This window comes from Bufo gargarizans, chromosome 3, assembly GCF_014858855.1.
Source record: "Bufo gargarizans isolate SCDJY-AF-19 chromosome 3, ASM1485885v1, whole genome shotgun sequence".
NCBI classification, from domain to species: Eukaryota; Metazoa; Chordata; class Amphibia; order Anura; family Bufonidae; genus Bufo; species Bufo gargarizans.
The window spans coordinates 304,966,573-304,988,613 of NC_058082.1; positions in this window are offsets into that span (position 1 = coordinate 304,966,573).

The window sequence follows — 22,041 nt, forward strand, 5'->3', positions numbered from 1 at the left end:
CGCGGTAAGCCCAACACTTAACTAGGGGTGACCGCCTTATGAAGGCACCTGGTCTCCCATCACCAAGCCCAGTCGGGCAACGCTATCAGAACTCACAAAGCCACACTCCCGGCACTCCACTTCCTGCCCCTTCTCCTTCTAGTTCTCCGCTATCCTGCCATTTGTCCTCCATTCCACCTTCCACCGTGCCATCGTCGCGTTCATCTGGCATAAGGCAGACTTCCGTGGCCAAAATGTTTGAGCGAAAAAAGATGATGACGCCTTATAACCCTCTTGCCCAACGGCTGACCGCTGGCTTGTCGGAACTGCTAGCCCACCAACTACTGCCATATAAACTGGTGGACTCGGAGGCCTTTGTGGCCATTGACACACCGCAATGGAAGGTCCCCGGAGGGAAATATTTCTCCCAGGGGGCATCCCAGAGCTATATAGCCATGTTCAGCTGCAAGTGAATATATCTCTGGCACACAGTGTGGGTGCCAAGATACATATGACCACAGATGCGTGGTCTAGCAAACACGGACAGGGAAGGTACATTACTTTTACTGCCCACTGGGTGAACCTTCTGACGGCTGTGAAGCATGTAACCTGTGGCATCCTTGTGGATTTGGTGTTATCGCCACAAATTGCATGCAGGCCTGCTTCTTCTTCTCCTCCTCCTACTCCATCCTCCGTCTCCTCCTTGGCTGACTCCTGCTTTTCCACTGCTACCGCCTTCTTCCGCTGCGCCCCCCCAAGCTCCCTCTAACCTATTCGACGTGCCAGGTGAGACGTTGCTATATTGTGCTGCGGATGTTGTGCCTGGAAGCCAAGAGCCACACTGGTGCTGCACTGCTTTCAGCTCTGGTCACAGGCTGATCAGTGGCTAACCCTGCGTAATTTGACAGTTGGTAAAGTGGTGTGCAACAATGGTGCCAATCTGCTGAGTGCGCTGAAGTATGCATGGCACACGTCCTGAACTTAGTCGTGCAGCGATTCGTTGCCAAATACCCTGTGGTCCAGGACTTCTTGCGGCAGGCCAGGAAAATCACTGGCCATTTAAGATCTTACTCGCCCATGGCTCGCCTCGCTGACGTTCAGCGGAGAAACCACTTGTCAGACGTCTGGTTTGTGACAGCCCGACGCACTGGAAATCCACCTTGTATATGCTTGTTAGGCTGCTCCAGCAGCAACGTGCCTTTAACGACTACCTGTACGAATTCTGCAGCAGGACAGGTTCTGGGGAGCTTGGTTTCTTTTCACCGCGCCCGTGGTTACTCATGAGTGACGCATGCTAACTTCTGCAGCCATTTGATGAGATCACCAAACTGGTCAGTCGCAGCCAGGGCACCATCAGTGATATCGTACCTTACACCTTCTTTCTGGAGCATTGCGTTGTGTCATTGATCAAGACATCGAGTAGCAGGAGCAAGAAGATGAGGAAGTCACAATGCTGAATGAATTCCGAGGGGGGCTACTCCACCTGAGAAAAGTCAGCAGGAGTCTGAAGAGAAGTCAGAGGAAGATGGTGGCTGGGGGGAGGAGGAGGAGGAGGAGAAAGAAGAGAAGGCTTTGAGGGGGACTTCAAACTTTTTGGGAATCCATAGTGTTGTCCGTGGCTGGGGGAGGAGACCGGGGACGACATTCTCCTGGGCGATGAGCAGGAGCCAGGGCGATCCACCACTTCCAATTTTGTGCAAATGGGGGCCTTCATGTTCTGCAGAGGGATCAGCGTATAAAAAGCATAAAGGGCAAGGACCAGTACTGTGTGGCAACGTACTTAGACCCCCGGTACAAAAACAAAATGGCGGACATGTTACCAGCATCACAGAGGGTTGGCAGAATGCAGCATTTCCAGGCCTTGCTGTGAGAGATGCGGAATTCTGCTGTTGTGGGAGCTGGCAGAGGAATTATCACCTACAGCGAAACAGATGCGTGTACCAATCCTACCGCGCCTGCAAGAAGAGGGTGGTTTGAAGATGTGTTGGTCACTACGGATATGAGATCATCGACAGCTGCCCTCTGGATACAGCATCAGGGAACGCCTAGACCGACAGGTGTCTGACTACAATGGGTTAACGGCCGATGTAGACGCTCTGAGAAGCGAGGAACCCCTAGTCTACTGGGTGTGCAGGCTTGACCTGTGGCCAGAGCTGGCACAATTTGCATGGAACTCTTCGCTTGCCCTTCGTCGAGTGTCCTGTCCGAAAGGACATTCAGCACAGCAGGGGGGATCGTGACCGCCTAGCTCACAACAATGTGGACTACCTCACATTTCTAAAAGAAAATGAGGCATGGATCTCGGAGGAATTCAACACCTGTGAAGACCACGTGTAATTGAATTTCCTCATTCCAGCCCACACATATCCGCCACCACCTGGAACAAAGAATGGTCCTTGTCTTATGTATATACAGAGGCATAAAAGGCCTTTTCTGTCAGGTGAATGCCTAATTTCTGGGGCCTGTACTCCAGTGGCCTACAGTAAAATTTTTATCCAGTGACCGCCTACTGTACCTCCAGCCACAGAATCACAAGTTCTTTCTTGTCAGGTGAATGCCAAATTTTTGGGGCCTGTACTCCAGTGGCCTGCAATAAAAATGTTATCCAGTGAATGCCTAATGTACCTCCAGCCACATCAGCCAAAGTTCTTTTTTGTTCGGTCAATGCCAAATTTTTGGGGCCTGTACTCAAGTGGCCTACAGTAAAATGTGTATCCAGTGACCGCCTAATGTACCTCCAGCCACAGAATCACAAGTTCTTTTGTGTCAGGTGAATGCCTAATTTTTGTGGCCTCTACTCCAGTGGCCTACAGTTCTATTTTTATCCAGTGACTGCCTAATGTACCTCCAGCCACAGAATCACAAGTTCTTTTCTGTCAGGTGAATGCCTAATTTTTGGGGCCGTACTCCGTGGCCTAAAATACATTTTTCTAGGCTCCAGCAGGGAAAATTTTTGAGTTTCCCTTTAAGACGCATAAAAATGGCCCCTGATTAAAATACATATTTTTTGTGGGAATTTTTGCCAATGATCCCCCTCTAGTATATCACTGTCCATGTTGTGGGACTATTTGTGTACTTCTGGTAAGTGTTTGCTGTCTGCAATATGACCTGAATGTTTTACAGGTTCGCCTGCCATTAAAGTGAATGGAGCCTGCCGCGAACATTTGACCGCAAACCCGCGTTTGCAAATCGTCCCGGCGATTTTCGTCCATCACTAGCCAGCACCACGCCCCAGGTGGGGCTCTGAGTCTGTTCCTACTTCTACTATTCTGTTTGAAACCATCCCTACTCTGCCACTGTAAGCACCATGCACTTGCACTGTAGCAGCCAGCAGGGGAAGCTCTGCGTCTGTCTCTGGCTGTGAAGAGGGAGGCTCACGGCTCTTGGAGTGGGTCTCCCTGCAACTTCCAACTAGCCTGGCAGAAACAGGAGCATGGCTCCTGCTGTCCACCGATGCCTGCCTGCCTGCTTAGCCTAGCCTGAAGATCACCCATGGGTAAGGAACCAGTGACAGTGCTGGGCAGTGTTTTAGATATTAATGGGGGTTGTGTGCTGTGCAGGGGAGGGCTGCTCAGCTCTAGCAGAGCCAGCTGGTTTACCCCTTCATAATGTAGAATAGGAAACACTAGGGCTCAGGCAAACAGGGTGTCGTACTGTGGGCTGAAGTCTACCTAAAAGCACAGTTCTCTGCACCTCAGCTCTTGCTGATACCGCTTCCCCACCACTGAGTAGAACCTGCAGCCAGCCAGTGCCTTCTTCTGCAATCCCGGAAACTACCCGTTGTGAGAGGTCGTCAGCCATTACTGTTGTTGCCACTCTCCTCACAGTGGATTGCGTCACCAAAAATCAGCTACCCCTTATATAAGTTTATTCTCCACCCCTCCCTCCCTTTGAATCCCCCAATCCTGCTCCTGTATTTTCCCACTCCTACCCTTGCTCTATTAACCCCTGCAGTCCCTGCCACTTTCCCTATGAGGTTCACTGGCACATAGCTCACAATAGAGCCTCTATGTATAGGGTTGTGCACTGTAATAATATTGATAACTCCTGGCATCACCATCATTCAACAATTTGAATGAGGCACACTGCTCGTGCGAGTGCTGCATCCTCTTCAATGTTTGTAGCAGTTGTAATTATACTGGACCACGGCTACAAGTGAGACAGTGTGTTGTTAGACATTGATAAGGACACAGTGCCTGCACAAGCGCAGCACCCTTTTCAAACAGTTGATTAATGGGGGTGCTTGGAGTTGGATCCCTGCTCTTCTGATATTGATGAACTATCCTGACTAACAAATGCAGGAAACGTCCTTCCATTTTAGATTATTGCCATGGAAACCAATAATGGCTTGATGACACAGGTTTCCAAATGTGGCATGCAGGAGAGGAACATACTGGGATGGCATAATCTGTCCCCCCAATAATATTCTGTACATCTATATAGATCACTGCTAATAGTGATCTAATTATCAGGCATTAGATCACCATCTGTGATCTAGATATTAAGCCACCCCGAATGGCATTGGCAACTGTAACACTTTTTAAAAGCCCAAGTAAGTGGGAGCAAGAGTTGCATTGCCCTCCACTACAGTGGACCAGCATTTACAGAAATGTAAGAAATGCTACAATTTCCAATGCTCACAGATTAATTAAATTTAAGATCTTGCACCGATTGTATTATACGCCAAAAATGCAAGCAAAATTTCCCCAAAATAAAGTCCAAGACTGCTGCTGCCCTAAATGTGGATATGTGAATGCGGATTACGGCCACTTACTTTGGAATTGTAGTAAACTAAAAAAGTACTGGGAACAGGTCTTTGTAACCCTACAAAAGGAGTCCTCTATGACATATAATCCTGGGATATTGACTGTGATATTGGGATACTTTGCTCCACAAATGGTAATCCCGGTCCGGGTCAGACCGATCTGGATGAGGGATTTGATGGTGGCAAAAGTTATTCTAATTAAACACTGGGGTTCTGTCTCCCCGGCCCTCGCTAAATGAATGGATCCTGTACTTTCAACAAATTAGAATGTTTGAGGATATGGAAAGGAAACGGAAAGCGGCATGTATGACTGTTTAGCTATAATTAATACTGTAATTATGGGTATATTTGATAGAGCTGTTGTGATGACAGCCAATTGGGGGGGGGGGGGAGGTTATAGCTGTACTCTCTGTATATTAATTTTGAATCTATAGTGATATTTATAATTTAGGCAGGGTCCTGCCTCTCTTTATAGGGTAGTTGATTGTTGCCTATAATGGCTATCCTGTGTTGGTTGTCTTGTTTACTATAATGAGCTGTTTTTCACTGTGTTTAAAAAAAATAAAAATAAAAATAAAAAATAAAAAAAAAGATATTAAGCCACCCCAAGTTTGTCTAGCCCCATGGCAATAAGTGTGCAAAAAAGTTTAATAAAAACATCAATTTAAAAAAAAAATATTATATACAGTACAGACCAAAGGTTTGGACACACCTTCTCATTCAAAGAGTTTTCTTTATTTTCATGACTATGAAAATTGTAGATTCACACTGAAGGCATCAAAACTATGAATTAACACATGTGAAATTATATACATAACAAAAAAGTGTGAAACAACTGAAAATATGTCATATTCTAGGTTCTTCAAAGTAGCCACCTTTTGCTTTGATAACTGCTTTGCACACTCTTGGCATTCTCTTGATGAGCTTCAAGAGGTAGTCACCTGAAATGGTTTTCACTTCACAGGTGTGCCCTGTCAGGTTTAATAAGTGGGATTTCTTGCCTTATAAATGGGGTTGGGACCATAAGTTGTGTTGTGGAGAAGTCAGGTGGATACACAGCTGATAGTCCTACTGAATAGACTGTTAGAATTTGTATTATGGCAAGAAAAAAGCAGCTAAGTAAAGAAAAACGAGTGGCCATCATTACTTTAAGAAATGAAGGTCAGTCAGTCCGAAAAATTGGGAAAACTTTGAAAGTGTCCCCAAGTGCAGTCACAAAAACCATCAAGCGCTACAAAGAAACTGGCTCACACGCGGACCGCCCCAGGAAAGGAAGACAAAGAGTCACCTCTGCTGCGGAGGATAAGTTCACCCGAGTCACCAGCCTCAGAAATCACAGGTTAACAGCAGCTCAGATTAGAGACCAGGTCAATGCCACACAGAGTTCTAGCAGCAGACATATCTCTAGAACAACTGCTAAGAGGAGACTGTGTAAATCAGGCCTTCATGGTAGAATATCTGCTAGGAAACCACTGCTAAGGACAGGCAACAAGCAGAAGAGACTTGTTTGGGCTAAAGAACACAAGGAATGGACATTAGACCAGTGGAAATCTGTGCTTTGGTCTGATGAGTCCAAATTTGAGATCTTTGGTTCCAACCAACGTGTCTTTGTGCAATGCAGAAAAGGTGAACGGATGGACTCTACATGCCTGGTTCCCACCGTGAATCATGGAGGAGGAGGTGTGATGGTGTGGGGGTGCTTTGCTGGTGAAACTGTTGGGGATTTATTCAAAATTGAAGGCATACTGAACCAGCATGGCTACCACAGCATCTTGCAGCGGCATGCTATTCTATCCGGTTTGCGTTTAGTTGGACCATCATTTATTTTTCAACAGGACAATGACCCCAAACACACCTCCAGGCTGTGTAAGGGCTATTTGACCATGAAGGAGAGTGATGGGGTGCTGCGCCAGATGACCTGGCCTCCACAGTCACCGGACCTGAACCCAATCGAGATGGTTTGGGGTGAGCTGGACTGCAGAGTGAAGGCAGAAGGGTCAACAAGTGCTAAGCATCTCTGGGAACTCCTTCAAGACTGTTGGAAGACCATTTCAGGTGACTACCTCTTGAAGCTCATCAAGAGAATGCCAAGAGTGTGCAAAGCAGTAATCAAAGCAAAAGGTGGCTACTTTGAAGAACCTAGAATATGACATATTTTCAGTTGTTTCACACTTTTTTGTTATGTATATAATTCCACATGTGTTAATTCATAGTTTTGATGCCTTCAGTGTGAATCTACAAGTTTCATATTCATGAAAATAAAGAAAACTCTTTGAATGAGAAGGTGTGTCTAACCTTTTGGTCTGTACTGTATGTGAGTGTGGTTGTAGGCCACTGTATGAAGACTATACTAGGTAGTGATAGCTTTGGAGAAAAGGAACACATCCAAAACTGAAAACCCCCCTAAAATAAATAGAAAAAATACATCCCCTAACACACCTGTATCATTAGGAGCATCCTCCTCTTCAAATATATGCATGTTACATGGGAGCCTTGTACCTTTGTAATAATGCATCTATATAATGCAAAAGACGTTACTTAAAATCCACACAAGTAATTAACCATCAGTACTTTTATCTCTTTTTTATTGAACAACATACAAATTTTGTATTGCTTTAGTTGACAGTGAGAGATTTATATTGTGCCATTAAGTTTTTGTCAGGTGTATAAAGTTATATAAGGAAAAAAGGAAAAAAAAAAATCACATATTCCATGTTTTCTGTTTTTACCCTAAAAAAATGAAAAGATGCTGACTTTGTTTGGGGACCAAATTAAAGCCCCACTTGTGCAAAAAGAAAAAAAAAGTATAACACATAAAGTTGAGAGGAACACAGAAAGCATCAGCATTTTGACCTTTAAAATAAAAGTGTACCATCCAGGCAACCTATGCAAACTATATCCTTTTATACCCATTTGAAATATAAGTAAGTGTCTTGAAATTATTTTGATTTGGATATGAATCAAATGTACCCATATCACATTTCTTTGAATGAGACATGAAAATCAATTCTCCTTCCACATAAATAAAAATAAAAATAAACAAAAAAAAAACACATAGTGCATCAAGAGAAAATTGCCCTGGTTAGCTGTGACCTTTGTTGGGGTTTTGGAGATGCTCTTTCTCATTATGGAGACCACCTAGTATGCACTAGGTATTGTAATCCAGCCAATGCTGCTCTGCATTTTTGTGAAAAATATATGCAAATTAGCATATCTTACTTCTACTGGCATCAGATAGGCTTAGTATTCTTTTCTTTTTGGAAGAAAAGCTAATTTGAATATCTTTCCCCCAAAAAACTAAGGGTATTCAAATTAGCTTTCCATTTGTAAAAGGATCGTTGCCCATACACTATAGCGTCCATTTTTAACTGTTCAATCTTACCCACAAATCTCTCCACGCTGCTGCACCACCTACATCTCCTCACTAATCTAACCCTGCCCATGTTTTACGCTCTGTAAATGATGTATGACTTACATCCACCATAATCCAAACCACGTACTCCCATCTTCAAGAGCTATCCTGAGCAGCTTTGGTTCTCTAGAATACCCTATCCCAAGCAATTAGGTTAATTTGCAAAACCCACAGTTTTAGCTACTCCCTAAAAATACATCTTTTTAGGCTGGCCTAGCACATACCCTCATCTAACTCTTCTTTATTCACACCTCTTTATCATCATTCTTCTGAACCTCATCCATCATCAAATAGCCACATCCTATGCAAATACACTACAGATATCAGCTGGTGACTGGCTCATAACAGCTTTATATCTATTCCCCTATTGAGATAAGATGGCGGGACCATTGTATTGTACAATACAAACACTTATTACTATTTTATTTATAACCCTGTACATAAACCCTCTAAATGTAAAGTGCTGCATAATGCGATGGCATGTTCTAAATAAAGATTATTATTATAGTATTGCATGTGGGTCTCTCTCTGATTCGCTGGAAGCTAATTAAAAGAAAATTTGGGTTCATTAGAAACAATTCAGAACAAATACAACATTTGTTGATGCAGTTGTCAGAGTGAAGATTGGTCCTTAAGGTGGCCACAAAGACAAAGGTTAGTCAGCACCTCCTGCAAAATAAAGTAAATGCAAAGATGCACATTCTGTGCCAGCAGGCCTCTTTGCAGTATGCATTGTGTTTGCTTTTACTTCTTCAGGTGGCCATCTATGCAATGTTACATATTGTTATACTCTTTTACTGTGCACATGTTACAATATGTGCCATTTCTTTCATAATAATGTATACAGTATTTGTAAATTGTGTCCCTTCATTCAGGTTTGGCAGTAGGGAAAAGATAAGACCTGTCAATCCTGCTTATGGGAAGTGTTTATGTCGAAGCAGTGGTGAATACTGCCAGGGATGCTTCACTCATTGGGCCTAATTTTATAACAGAGCAGACCTTAAAGGGGTTGTCCCACAAAAATATTCTAAAGTTTTCAAACCAGCACCTGGATCTGAATACTTTTGTAATTGCATGTAATGAATAATTTAGCATAGCCATTGATTATTCTATAAAATGCATCTGTATAGCGCCACCTGCTGTTTGTTTGTTTTCTTATTTCTTTGTCCTGCTCACTGAGAAGGACGCACATGCTCAATTTCTTATCCTTCATCTGCCTTCTGAGCTTTGATAGGGAGACACTCCCCTTGAGCTGCCAGCTTGATATAAACCAATGTCTGATTTTTTTTTTCTTTTTACATTAATTATGGGATAACCCCTTTAAGAGGCACTTAAAAAAAGGTTATGTCCCTCATCCATTAGTATATACATAAGATACAAACTTATGTATTGAAATGTATTTATGTATTGTTAGCCTTCCTTACGGATGGCCATTAGCTCATGTTACTTCAATTTGCTGGCTGTCACAGCATTTACTGTGTGAAGAGAGTCACGTTCTCTGTTTATTCCTATGATAACCTCAAAGTCAATCTCATTGCAATGAATAGAGAAAATGAATTCCAGTTCACGCCCCAGATGCTGTGGGATCCAGTAAGCCTAATTAGTTCTCAGGTGATATAATTGGCAGTAATGTAGTAAAGTAATGGAGGTGAAAAATACATCAATAAATCAATACATAAGTCTGTTAAATTATCATATATACCAGCTCACCTACACATGAGGGAACAAAAAATAAAAATTCTGTGAGGGCCTCTCTAAGGCCTGAGTATACCTGATATACTGTAAGTGAGGTTGTAGTACATGCAAGGGCTGATATGTATTCAGTTTACACCTGATTTTCACCAGTATAAAAGTCCATGGAAAATTGTGTCAAATATGCAACAAAAGTGTAGAAAAGCTGTAAATGCACTTTACTTTTAGACTCAATTACCAAAGCCACAAATTAGTTGCACTATTGTTTACTTGCTCATCGATTTATTACAAGCGTCTTTTGAACACTAAGCTCAATTTCTGTCCGCTACCTCCTCTAATTTCATGTAGATAGAATACACAATTATTAAAAAAGGTGCCCATTGTGTGTGAAGAACTTCATGTTCTCCTGTGAACTAACTTCAACCCAGCCATAACCAACTATAAAAGTATTACCACTATGATGTGAACCATTTCAGTAAGGATCAGGTATTACACTGCTGTCATAGTAGGTATGAATAGAATTTGTTACCAGAAGGTTTGGAACAGTTTTGCATAACGGCTTATTAACATTGACTTGGTCACGAAGGTCTGAAGGCAATGAAAGCCCTTGGGCTTTCAAGCATCATGGATGAGAAAATGAATTTAATAGAAATGTTTGCCCCATTTTTGAAACTGTTTCAAACTGACATTAACTATTACTGTAACTTTTAAATCAAGGGGCATTTTTCGCAGCTGTTGCACAATTCAAACAAAACATTGTTCAATTATCACTTTCACGAGAAATTTTCTGTTCATAAACACTACTTTCAATGCAAATAAGTGTATAGTCTACAGCATTTGCAGTCCTGTTTAGCAGGGCTGGGGCAAGGGAGAGTAGAAGCAAGTGGCTGCCTAGGGTGCCACTTACAGGGGGGGTGCACAATTTATGGATAAAAAAAACAAGGGTCTACTTTTAGATTGCTTTGTTAAACTATAAAGATGCTGGTGTCCCTGTTCGCTGTTCCCGATCACTCTTGATCCCTCTGCGCCGGAGTGAGATGTGCCTAATTTATTGAGAGGCAGGTGACTGTCAATAAATTAGGCACATCCTTGGCAGCCTGTGAACCAGAAGCTGAAGTCTACACCGGCTAGGTGTTGGCATAGACTTATACTTCAACTTATGCCAGTTTCTACTGTAAGTTATAGTAAATCTGACGGGGCACGCTACAGTCTGCCCCATTCCTTGCCACTTTCAAAAGCTTCAAAAGTCGCAAATTATTGTGCACGTGTGGCATTTTTTATTATTATTATTATTTTTATTTTATTTTTTTATGCATTTATATAGTGCTGCTATATTCCGCAGCGCTTTACAGACATTAGAATCAAGTTGTCGCCAATGGGTCTCACAATCTAGGAGTGTGTCTTTGGAGTGTGGGAGGACCACTGAGTACCCGAAGGAAACCCACGCAATTTTACTTTTTCTACTATTGTGGCATAAAGATCCTCGCTGTGTTCAAACTGAGGATAATGTAGTAAGTTCAAGGGCACCATGAGCAAATTGCATAGAAAACTGCAAATTTCTAAAGTGTGAGTATGTATTGTAAATGCTACTGATGTTTGTGTGGAAGGGGTAGGGGACAGTCCATCTGCCAGTTAAGATCCTTACACACCTAGGGTGGTAAAATTCCTGTATGTTTCAAGGTGGGGCCTTCATAGATCCTACTTGCTTTTTGAGATTGAGATCTGAGGAATTTGGAGGACAAATCAACAGCTTGAGCTCTGTCATGTTTCTCAAAATCATTCTAAAACAATTTTGTATCTTGGCAGGGCGCATTATCCTGAAAAAACAGGCCACTGCCATTAAGAAATATTTTTGCCATAATCAGGGTGTGCTCTGAAATAATGCCTTATCCACATACTTGTACATGTCAAGATCCAATGTTTCTCTACAGAACATTACACTGGTTCTGTTGGCTTGTCTTCTTCCTGTAGTGCTTCTTGTGTCATCTCTTCCCCAGGTAAGCAATGCACAAGCACCCCAAAATCCACATTATATATGGAACCATGATTTATATGACCAGGCGCTCCTTTTACTGCTTCTTTTAGTGAAAATTGCACCAGTATAAAGTTCCATGTAAAATCATGCAGTTCACTTATTCATACATTCCATATTACCATTTCTAAATTAAGTTCACCATAATTATTCAGACTCATCTTTGCCAAGCTTTCATGTAAAGCTCAGTTGGAAGATATGAATAATCTGCTGTGAGACACCTGTAACAGTATTTTTCCAACGGCAACAAAGGATTAGCCACGTTAAAGCACAACATCCCCATTCCTTCTTTACCAATCACTAATCAGTGATTAGTAGGGAGGTCCCCTCCACATAATATTGTTGACTTTATCTTATAAGTATGGTCACCTTTAGAAAAAATGGGAATAATTAAGACCAATTAAGTGAAAATTGATTAGTAGTTTGTAAGGCATCATACAGTTTTTTTTTTAGATTATAAAAAATGATTTGTGTTATAGCAGCGACTGTGCTGCTCTGCTCATTTGTCCCAGATGTTGGCCTCTCAGCAGCCCAGACTCACTTTCCTCTCTCCTCTTCTTCTCTAAGCGTCAAGGCCACCAGTGTAGCTTTGTTCCTTTACTCAGACTGGGCCCTGCTTGCTAGCTCAGCCTGTCCTTCCTGGCCCATAGTGTGTGCATGCGCACTCTCGCTGACTCTTAAAGGCCTGGAAACATATACCTTAGTTCTCACCAGCCAATGGCTGGCTACCTGTAGGAACTTAAGCCACGTTCTCCAGTGGAAAGGTGCATCAGCCAAAAGGTATCTTAGCTTGCTAAGTATCCTCCGAAGTTATTGTTTTATTGACTGCCAGTGTACCGACCAGTGCCTGCTTACTCCTTTTGATCCTCTGTTACATAGAAACATAGAAACATAGAATGTGTCGGCAGATAAGAACCATTTGGCCCATCTAGTCTGCCCAATATATCTGAATCCTATGAATAGTCCCTGGCCCTATCTTATATGAAGGATAGCCTTATGCCTATCCCATGCATGCTTAAACTCCTTCACTGTATTTGCAGCTACCACTTCTGCAGGAAGGCTATTCCATGCATACACTACTCTCTCAGTAAAGTAATACTTCCTTATATTACTTTTAAACCTTTGCCCCTCTAATTTAAAACTGTGTCCTCTTGTGGTAGTTTTTCTTCTTTTAAATATGCTCTCCTCCTTTACCGAGTTGATTCCCTTTATGTATTTAAAAGTTTCTATCATATCCCCTCTGTCTCTTCTTTCTTCCAAGCTATACATATTAAGGTCCTTTAACCTTTCCTGGTAAGTTTTATCCTGCAATCCATGTACTAGTTTAGTAGCTCTTCTCTGAACTCTCTCTAGAGTATCTATATCCTTCTGGAGATATGGCCTCCAGTACTGCGCACAATACTCCAAGTGAGGTCTCACCAGTGTTCTGTACAGCAGCATAAGCACTTCACTCTTTCTACTGCTTATACCTCTCCCTATACATCCAAGCATTCTGCTGGCATTTCGTGCTGCTCTATTACATTGTCTTCCCACCTTTAAGTCTTCTGAAATAATTACTCCTAAATCCCTTTCCTCAGATACTGAGGTCAGGACTGTGTCAAATATTCTATATTCTGCCCTTGGGTTTTTACGCCCCAGGTGCATTATCTTGCATTTATCCACATTAAATTTCAGTTGCCAGAGTTCTGACCATTCTTCTAGTTTTCCTAAATCCTTTTCCATTTGGCGTTTCCCTCCAGGAACATCAACCCTGTTACATATCTTTGTGTCATCAGCAAAAAGACAAACCTTACCATCGAGGCCTTTTGCAATATCACTTATGAAGATATTAAACAAAATTGGTCCCAGTACAGATCCCTGTGGAACCCCACTGGTAACATGACCTTGTTTTGAATGTTCTCCATTGACTACAACCCTCTGTTGTCTGTCACTCAGCCACTGCCTAATCCACTCAACAATATGGGAGTCCATGCTCAATGACTGAAGTTTATTGATAAGTCTTCTGTGTGGGACAGTGTCAAAAGCCTTACTAAAATCTAGATATGCGATGTCTACTGCACCTCCACCGTCTATTATTTTAGTCACCCAGTCAAAAAAATCTATAAGATTTGTTTGACATGATCTCCCTGAAGTAAACCCATGTTGTTTTTCATCTTGCAATCCATGGGATTTTAGATGTTCCACAATCCTATCCTTTAATAGGGTTTCCATTAATTTGCCTACTATTGATGTCAGACTCACTGGTCTATAGTTGCTCGATTCCTCCCTACTACCTTTCTTGTGAATGGGCACGACATTTGCCAATTTCCAATCTTCCGGGACGACTCCTGTTACTAATGATTGGTTAAATAAATCTGTTAACAGTTTTGCCAGCTCACCACTAAGCTCTGTTACTAATCTGACTTGTGTCTGTTAACTCGTGTTAATCCTATTTTGCCAGTTCTGACATTTGCCTTTTTCTGAATACAGAAAAGGGTCTGTCTGACATTCTTCACCAATGTCTCTGACCCTAGTTACAGTGATTACAGAAGAAGTGAATAATAGGAGGTGTGCAGTACTTTGAATATGGGGGCAATTCTGTCTATAGAGCTTGTCAGGGGTTGTCAAAATCTGAAAAAATTACATTCCCCTCCAACAGTCATATTACAATTTGAACCCCTCTCCCCCAAAAAATATCACTTTTTTTTATTGTAGATTTTGAATTTATGTTTCAAATAAATATAGTTGGGACTCAACTCAACATTTTTCCCTGTCTGTGTTCCAGTGGTCATAATTTTTATTTATTTATTTTCTTCCTTTTAGCCTTATTAAACTTTGACATTTGCAGGATGAGTTGTAATGTTGATAGGAACCATTTTCAACATTGTTTTTCTTTTTAAATGTATTTTTATAGTGTGCAAAGTGTGGCATAAAAAACGCAATAACTATTTTGTGTTTACTCTTGGGAAAATTTTTGGTGGTCAGCTGTCAACCACACAGGGGTTATTTCAAGAGGAAGCGAGTCTGAAAGCGGTCCATCTGATCTTTCTGTAACAGAATCATACTGACATAAAGCTGTCAGTATGATTCCATTACAGAAAGGTCAGGCAGAGGCACAAAGTATTATCAGTCATGATAATGCTGTGACCTTCTGTAGTCCAGAGTGCACAATCTCTCTCTCACACGGAGCGTGATTCCCACAAGGGAAAGAGCCCTTATAGGGTTTAAAGGGTGAACACCAGGGACTTCTAGGATAACAGCATTAGGATTAGCCTAAACAAAAACCTATTGGTTAACAAAGTGGTTGTACTCCCACTACCATAACAGTTTGCATTGTCTTTCTTCAAACAAAACTAACTGTGACCATAAGAAGTATTTGTTATTACATCTTACTACATTTAAGTAAAGTAGGGCTGGCCTGTTTATCTGGTAACCTTTTTAAAATCAGTGGGCATTAATCCATAATGCCCTAGGATTACAAATTGACAAAACTTTCTATCTATACTTATACCAAAAATCAGCTTGGTCATGCTAAGTCTGTATTCACAGTGTTGGCATCCTCACAATGTCAACAGCTAATGTGCTTGTTCTGCATACTGGATGGATATACAGAGACACACTATGTGTGGCTCATTAATTAATTAGTGTTCCATTCTCATCCACCACTCCAAAACCAGAATGACTGAAAAGCTTATCCATTGACCCCTTCTTTACCAGCTGGACAATTATCTCACTGGTCGTAGGAAGTAGATTTTGGCTCATTACTTTCTCATTCAGTGTAAGGAATTTAATTGTTTTAGTTGACTTATTGACCATCAGCTTAATGACTGGTCATTATGTTTTGTCTAACTACCTGTACAGCTAATGCTATCAGTCCCCTTTAATGATCTAGTTACTTCTACCAGTCTATTATTTCTGTGTTATATTAATGTAGATCTTATACATCATGGCTTTTCAACCCTCTGTTTAATTACTGTGTATAGGTTATGTATTTGATACTTAGATTAATTGCCTGTGATGGTGCTTAACAGGTTGGCACACAGTACCAATGCAGATTGTAACTACAATACACTCGTTTGTGTCAGTGAATGGCACTAATATTGATTTCCATGTGTAGACAATGAAAACTAAGCCTTGACATTCAACAATGCCAAGCAGCTTTAAAAAATCTTTCCTGCATTTGCTAGTGAGAAAGTTTTTTTGGCAATGATAACCAGTATTAAAGTGTAACAGCTGTTTCATTTTTTTATACCCTAATGGTATAGTATACCCTGATGTATAAATTCTTTTGTGCTTTAAAATTTAAACATTTTCAGTTTTACCTGATAATAACTGCAGTATGCCGACCTGCAGGGTATTGCGATGTGAGGTCACAGTTAATGGGCAAGCGAGGGTTACTCACAGTTTGTAGGAAACGCTGGGCAGGTGTACAGCAGTGATAGAGAGGCTGGCACAGGGGTCCTCTAGGGCACTCTCTGTATTTAGGGACCAGGCCTGATGGTGGATGAGGTGCCCTGGATGTTGCAGGTGTTTTACGTGCCCGAGGCAAGGTACCATTAAGATTCGTGACGCCAGTGCCTGTAACGGTGGCACACCGATTTATAGTTGTAATAAGTGAGGAACACAGGTTGTGGTGAACCAAACTTTTCTTTACTGGAAACGGTTAAACTTTATACAGTCCTTTGTAAGTTCAGATCCATATAGCAGGTTCACATTACAAGCAGGTTTTCACATCAACGGCAGGTATAATGTTCCTTGCAAGATGCTCAGAGGGTAACAAGAACACTTACAGATCAGGCTGTACCTTCTCCTCATAAATACTGTACACTGCTCCTAAGAACTCCTGTCTGTTCTTATCCCAAGGCCCGGATGCCCTAATGCTGGCTTTTATTCTTGGTAACAATCTGTCACGGCGGACAGGAACTCAGATACACAGACAACCAAATACACAAGTGTCTAGGCTAGATGCTGGGGACAGGTCACCTCCTAGCACATCCCTGACTTCTCTCCCTATGCTGCTAAGCCCACATTCAGACCTTGATGGTAGGAATGAAGTGTCCTCGTGCCTGGACTGCATACACCCTAGAATCCCTGAGATGGTGAAAGGGGAGAAGGGGCAGAAGACACACAAACAAATCAAACTTATCTGAGCTGGAACAGACAATCCTTCCTTCCTTCCTTGAATCCAAGGCCAGACTGAAATCTATAACCCGCACGGCCCTCTGGGATTGAAGGCAATTTAAGCCAATGACCCCACCCAGAGCACTTGAAGGAAGGCGGATCCAGCATGATTCCAAAACAAACAAAAGGTTAGACACGTGCTGCCAATCTGACAGACCTCCGCACACCGTTTGAGCAAGGCATGACACAATCTTCTTCCGGTATATATCCCTTGCTTTAAGTTAATAATACTTCTGCCCTTCAGCTTACTTGACTAGCTAGAACACTGGCTCTGCTCTGCTTGTGGAAACTGCAGGTTTTCTCCCAGGAGGCAAACTCTTCTCTTGGGGTGAATCTTCTGAGCTAACTGAGGCTCAGGAACTTCAGGCAGGCTATACTCCTCCACTAACCTCCTGGTGGCAACTAGAAGCCTGGGCTGTCTAGCTGCATGTCAGGAGGAGAACCTCAGCTTGTCTGTGGCTGGTGCCCTCTCACTTCTGTCTCTCCACAGACTCCTGACTACACAGACTCACTCCTCCCTGTCTGGGCCTGAATATATATACTAGGGGCTCCCTATCTCCCTCTAGTGTCTAGGATGAATAACTGCACCCTAATAGGCCTGCTGTACAGCTAACAGGGGAGAATACACATAAATACATATTAAAATGTATTAAAATGGACTGAGAAATACACTGCCACTGTCCCTTAGGAGTAGGAGGACAATGTGGCCCAATTGACCCTTGTGTAGTGCCCACATTTACCTAGTGGGACACTACATATCTCCCACAAATGCATGCTACTTTCCTATTCTGCAGCCTCTTCTCACAGAGTTGTCATATGCAGCCATCTCCTCTGTTATAAACAAGAGATGGGGAGAGCACTCGGAGGAGGAGCACAGCCCTGAGTGCCTGGGCTCGGGCAGAAAGTGGAGGGGGGAGGGCTGCTTTAGATGGTGATATCTTCTGAATGGTAGCAGCTAGAAACATGCAACTGGTCTTGTTTGAAAGCTGACATTCTAGGCTTTCATACAAGCCTAGAATGACAACTAAAGTCTAAGAAGATGAAAAATCACTATTATAAATTGAGTCGGGAATAATCGGGGGTAAAACCTGCTTTTATTTTCACTTTTAGCTTAATTCACAGCATCCCGATTTATATCAGTGATATCTTCCCCTGTACGGAACTTATTGCTGTCATTCTGGTATTGTCTGAAAGCTTGGAATGTCAGCTTTCAAAGAATACAAAGCTGGTACCAAACCAGAGATATGAGCAGCTAAAGCAGTCGCTTCCTCCCCCCTGTCAGTGTGAAGGAGAATGAGGGAGCAGCTGCTAAGCCGACAGGTGACTATTAAGAGACTAAAACAAATGCTTACTTTCATGTAATCCAGGGCTTGTCTCTAGTTAGGTGTATGTGAGAGGATACACACTGCTCTGGGGTAGTGGGGGAGGTTATCTGCATTCTCATTGGTCCTGCTAGTTCATGTGAGGAGAGCAAGGGCTTATGGCAGGCATGTCCAAACTGCGGCCCTCCAGCTGTTGCAAAACTACAATTCCCAGCATGCCTGGATAGCTTACAGCTATTAGGGCATGCTGGGAGTTGTAGTTTTGCAACAGCTGGAGGGCCGCAGTTTGGACATGCCTGTCTTATGGGAAGTGAGGGAAATACAGGATGGCCTCAAGGACAGGGCAAACATCACCACAGGAAGTGCAGCAGTGGGCATCTTAGGAAGATGCTGAAATAGAGGCACAGAGCAATAGGGTTGCTAAGGTCTGAATATAGACATCAGAAAGGTAAAATTAACTGAAAATAAAGCTTCATAATAATAGCTTACCTTCAGCATCACATAGGTTAGGAATTTCATTTTTGGTAATTAAATGGTAGTTTACGTCTAAGTCTTTTGGCCAAGGCTTTGGATTTTTCTGTTAGTTATATACTGAGTTTACTTTGTGCTTATTATAATCTTTCACTAAAATCTTACTACTAGAGATGAGCCAATTCTTTCACTGATTTAGCAGAATCATCAATCGGAATATTCAACATCTCCTAAAATACAATGGAAAATTTTCAATGAAATTGCAGTATAATAGGGCTTCCATTCATAGAGCACCTCTTCATTCTGCCTCACAGAGGGGTATCACAAGTGAGAGACATCGTTATAATTCCTAGATGCTATACAATTGACACCAAAAGTGCATCTCTCAATTTATTCATAATTACATTGATGGCCTACGATTTGAATTGTTCTTGTGTCTTTTTATTACAGTGATTACAGAAAAAGTGAATAGTAGGAGGTTTGCAGTATTTTGAATATGGGGGCAATTATGTCTATAGAGCTTGTCAGGGGTTGTCAAAATCAGAAAAAAAATGACACTCCCCTCCAACAGTCATATTATAATTTGAATCCTTCTCCCCAAAAAATATCACTTTTTTATTGTAGATTTTGAATTTATGTTTCAAATAAATATAGTTGGCGCTCAACTAAATATTTTTTTTTTGTCTGTGTTCCAGTGGTCATAATTTTTATTTATTTTTTTCTTCCGTTTAGCCTTATGAAACTTTGAAATTTGAAGGATGAGTTGTAGTGTTGATAGTTCCCGAAGATTAAACACAAAATAGTTAATGTGTTTTTTATACCACACTTTGCACACTATAAAAATACATTTAAAAAGAAAAACAATGTTGAAAATGGTTCCCATTTTCAACATTGTTTTTCTTTTTAAATGTATTTTTATAGTGTGCAAAGTGTGGTATAAAAAACACATTTACTATTTTGTGTTTAATCCTCGGGAATTTTTTGGTGGTAGACTCAAACTGTTCAATTGGTGCTTTTTCATAAAAAGATGTTCCCCTGGTGGTAGCCTCAAACTTCTCTATCAGTGCTTTTTCATAATAAGATGTTCTCCTGGTGGTAATCTCAAACTGTTCAGTTAGTGTTTTTTTTTTCATAAAGGAAAGCTAATTTGCATACCTTTAGGTGACTGGGAACAATATTCAAATTAGCTTTTCTTTTAAAAAGAAAAGAGCACTAGCTAAGTCAGCATTTCATCTGCAAATAGCTTTTTCTAGGTGATTATTTATTATTAGATCAGGAAAAAATGCTTTAACTAGCTGAGAGGCCTTTGTTGGAGTCTGGGGGTACCGTGTGTGGAACCTAGTATACGTAAGGAGTATTGCAGGCCAGAAAATGCTATGCTGGGTTTCCACAAGAAATGTTTGTAAATTTGCATTACTTCATTCCACAAGCACCAGAAAGACTGTTCTTTTCTTTTTGGAAGGAAAGCTAATTTGCATACCATTGCTTTTCATAATGAGAAAGCATACCCACCAGACAAAGCATATATTTTTCCTACAAACCCAGAGTATGTATTTCCATTACATAGTAATCAAAGTAGTGATGGCCTAAAGGCACCAATTGAATTATGGTGGGTTCCGTCATGATCTCTGTTGTTTTAATAGGAAGAATATTTCTGTATGCTATGCCATTTTTCCTGTCTAGTTTAAATGGGCACCTTTGGACCATCCGTTAAAATTGAAAAACATGATGGCAGTGTGAATAGATGCACTGGGGCCCAGGGGCTTCAAGTGACACTTCTATTGTGCATTCTCTTATATACCAGTAATGTAACTCCTTATCATATACATAATTTGTAGTTGTAAGTATTGTTTTGTGCTTAAGCTATGTGCATTTTCTAGCTCAGGCAATGAAACATTTTTCTTGCTTCCATTCATTTTAATAACCTGCATTTTATACTTTGAAACTTTCTCCCCTGGTGTTTTTTCTTGATTTTTTTGTGTTGTATATTGTTGGACAGTGCAAGCAACAGTTACTGTGAGTACATCATGCATGTTGAAAGATCACAAGAAAAATACAGAACAAGCCATTTGCTCTGCATGCTGTAACTGCTTCCAGCAGATAGCACGCAAGCAGCATGCTTTACATTCAGTAAGAGATTTTCATGCTCTAAATGAAAATGACAATCTGGTACAGGGCTTGCTTTTATTGTTCTTTTTATTATCACTATTATTATTATTACTATTATCATTATATTTGTGGGTTGTATCAGAATTTTCCAACACAGATTTTTAACAAAATTAAGTACTGTATTTTCTGGACTATAAGATGCACCCCGCCCCCCCGCAATAAAAAATAAAGTAAGGGAAAAATGGCAGTACGTCTTAGAGTCAGAATGCTAATGACTGCTTACATTATGGAAGCAGTAATTAGTATGGAGGATGTGCAGGAACCGTCGAGGGAAGCACTATGCTGGCTCTACTCATCCTCCCTGGTCTTCTTCTGGGCCCTGCTCTGCACTGTGTCCTGACTGCATATAGTGTCAGGACATAGTGCACATAGATATGCACTATGACCAGACACTGTGCGATGTCAGGTCACAGTGCAGAATGGGCCGGAAGAAGCGGTGCAGGGTGGTGAGCAGGGAGCTGTGAGTCCTGAATCTGCAAAGTGGCAGTGCTGTCCAAAGCAGGCAAGGTAACTTTGTTATTATTTTTTTAATCTCTGATCTGGGATCTGATCTGATGGGGGTCTGATCAGAGGCTGATGGGAGTCTGACCTGAGGCTGATAGGGGCTGTGGGGGGTCTGATTGGGGTCCCATTTGAGGCTGACGTGGGTCTGATCTGGGGCTAATGGACACTGGGGGGTCTGATAGGGATCTGATCTGAAGCTGATGGAGCTTGGAGGTCTGATGAGGGTCTGATATGAGGTCTGATGGAGCTTAGGGCTCTGATTTGGGGGTCTTATCTGAGGTCTAATGAAGAATATGATGATGACTGGAGGTGTGATATGATTTTCCTCCTCTAAATTCTATATGCATCTTATAGTCCCATGCATCTTATAGTCCGAAAAATATGGTACTTTACTGATACAAGACTTTTTCAGTATGCCACACAGATCACCAGTAAGGGTGCTGTCACAACCAGACAGCTGAGAAGCTCTGACAGAAGCCTTTCAGAACCTCCTCCTTGAGTTTCTTTGTTGTGATGTTCAGTTCCTTATCTCGTT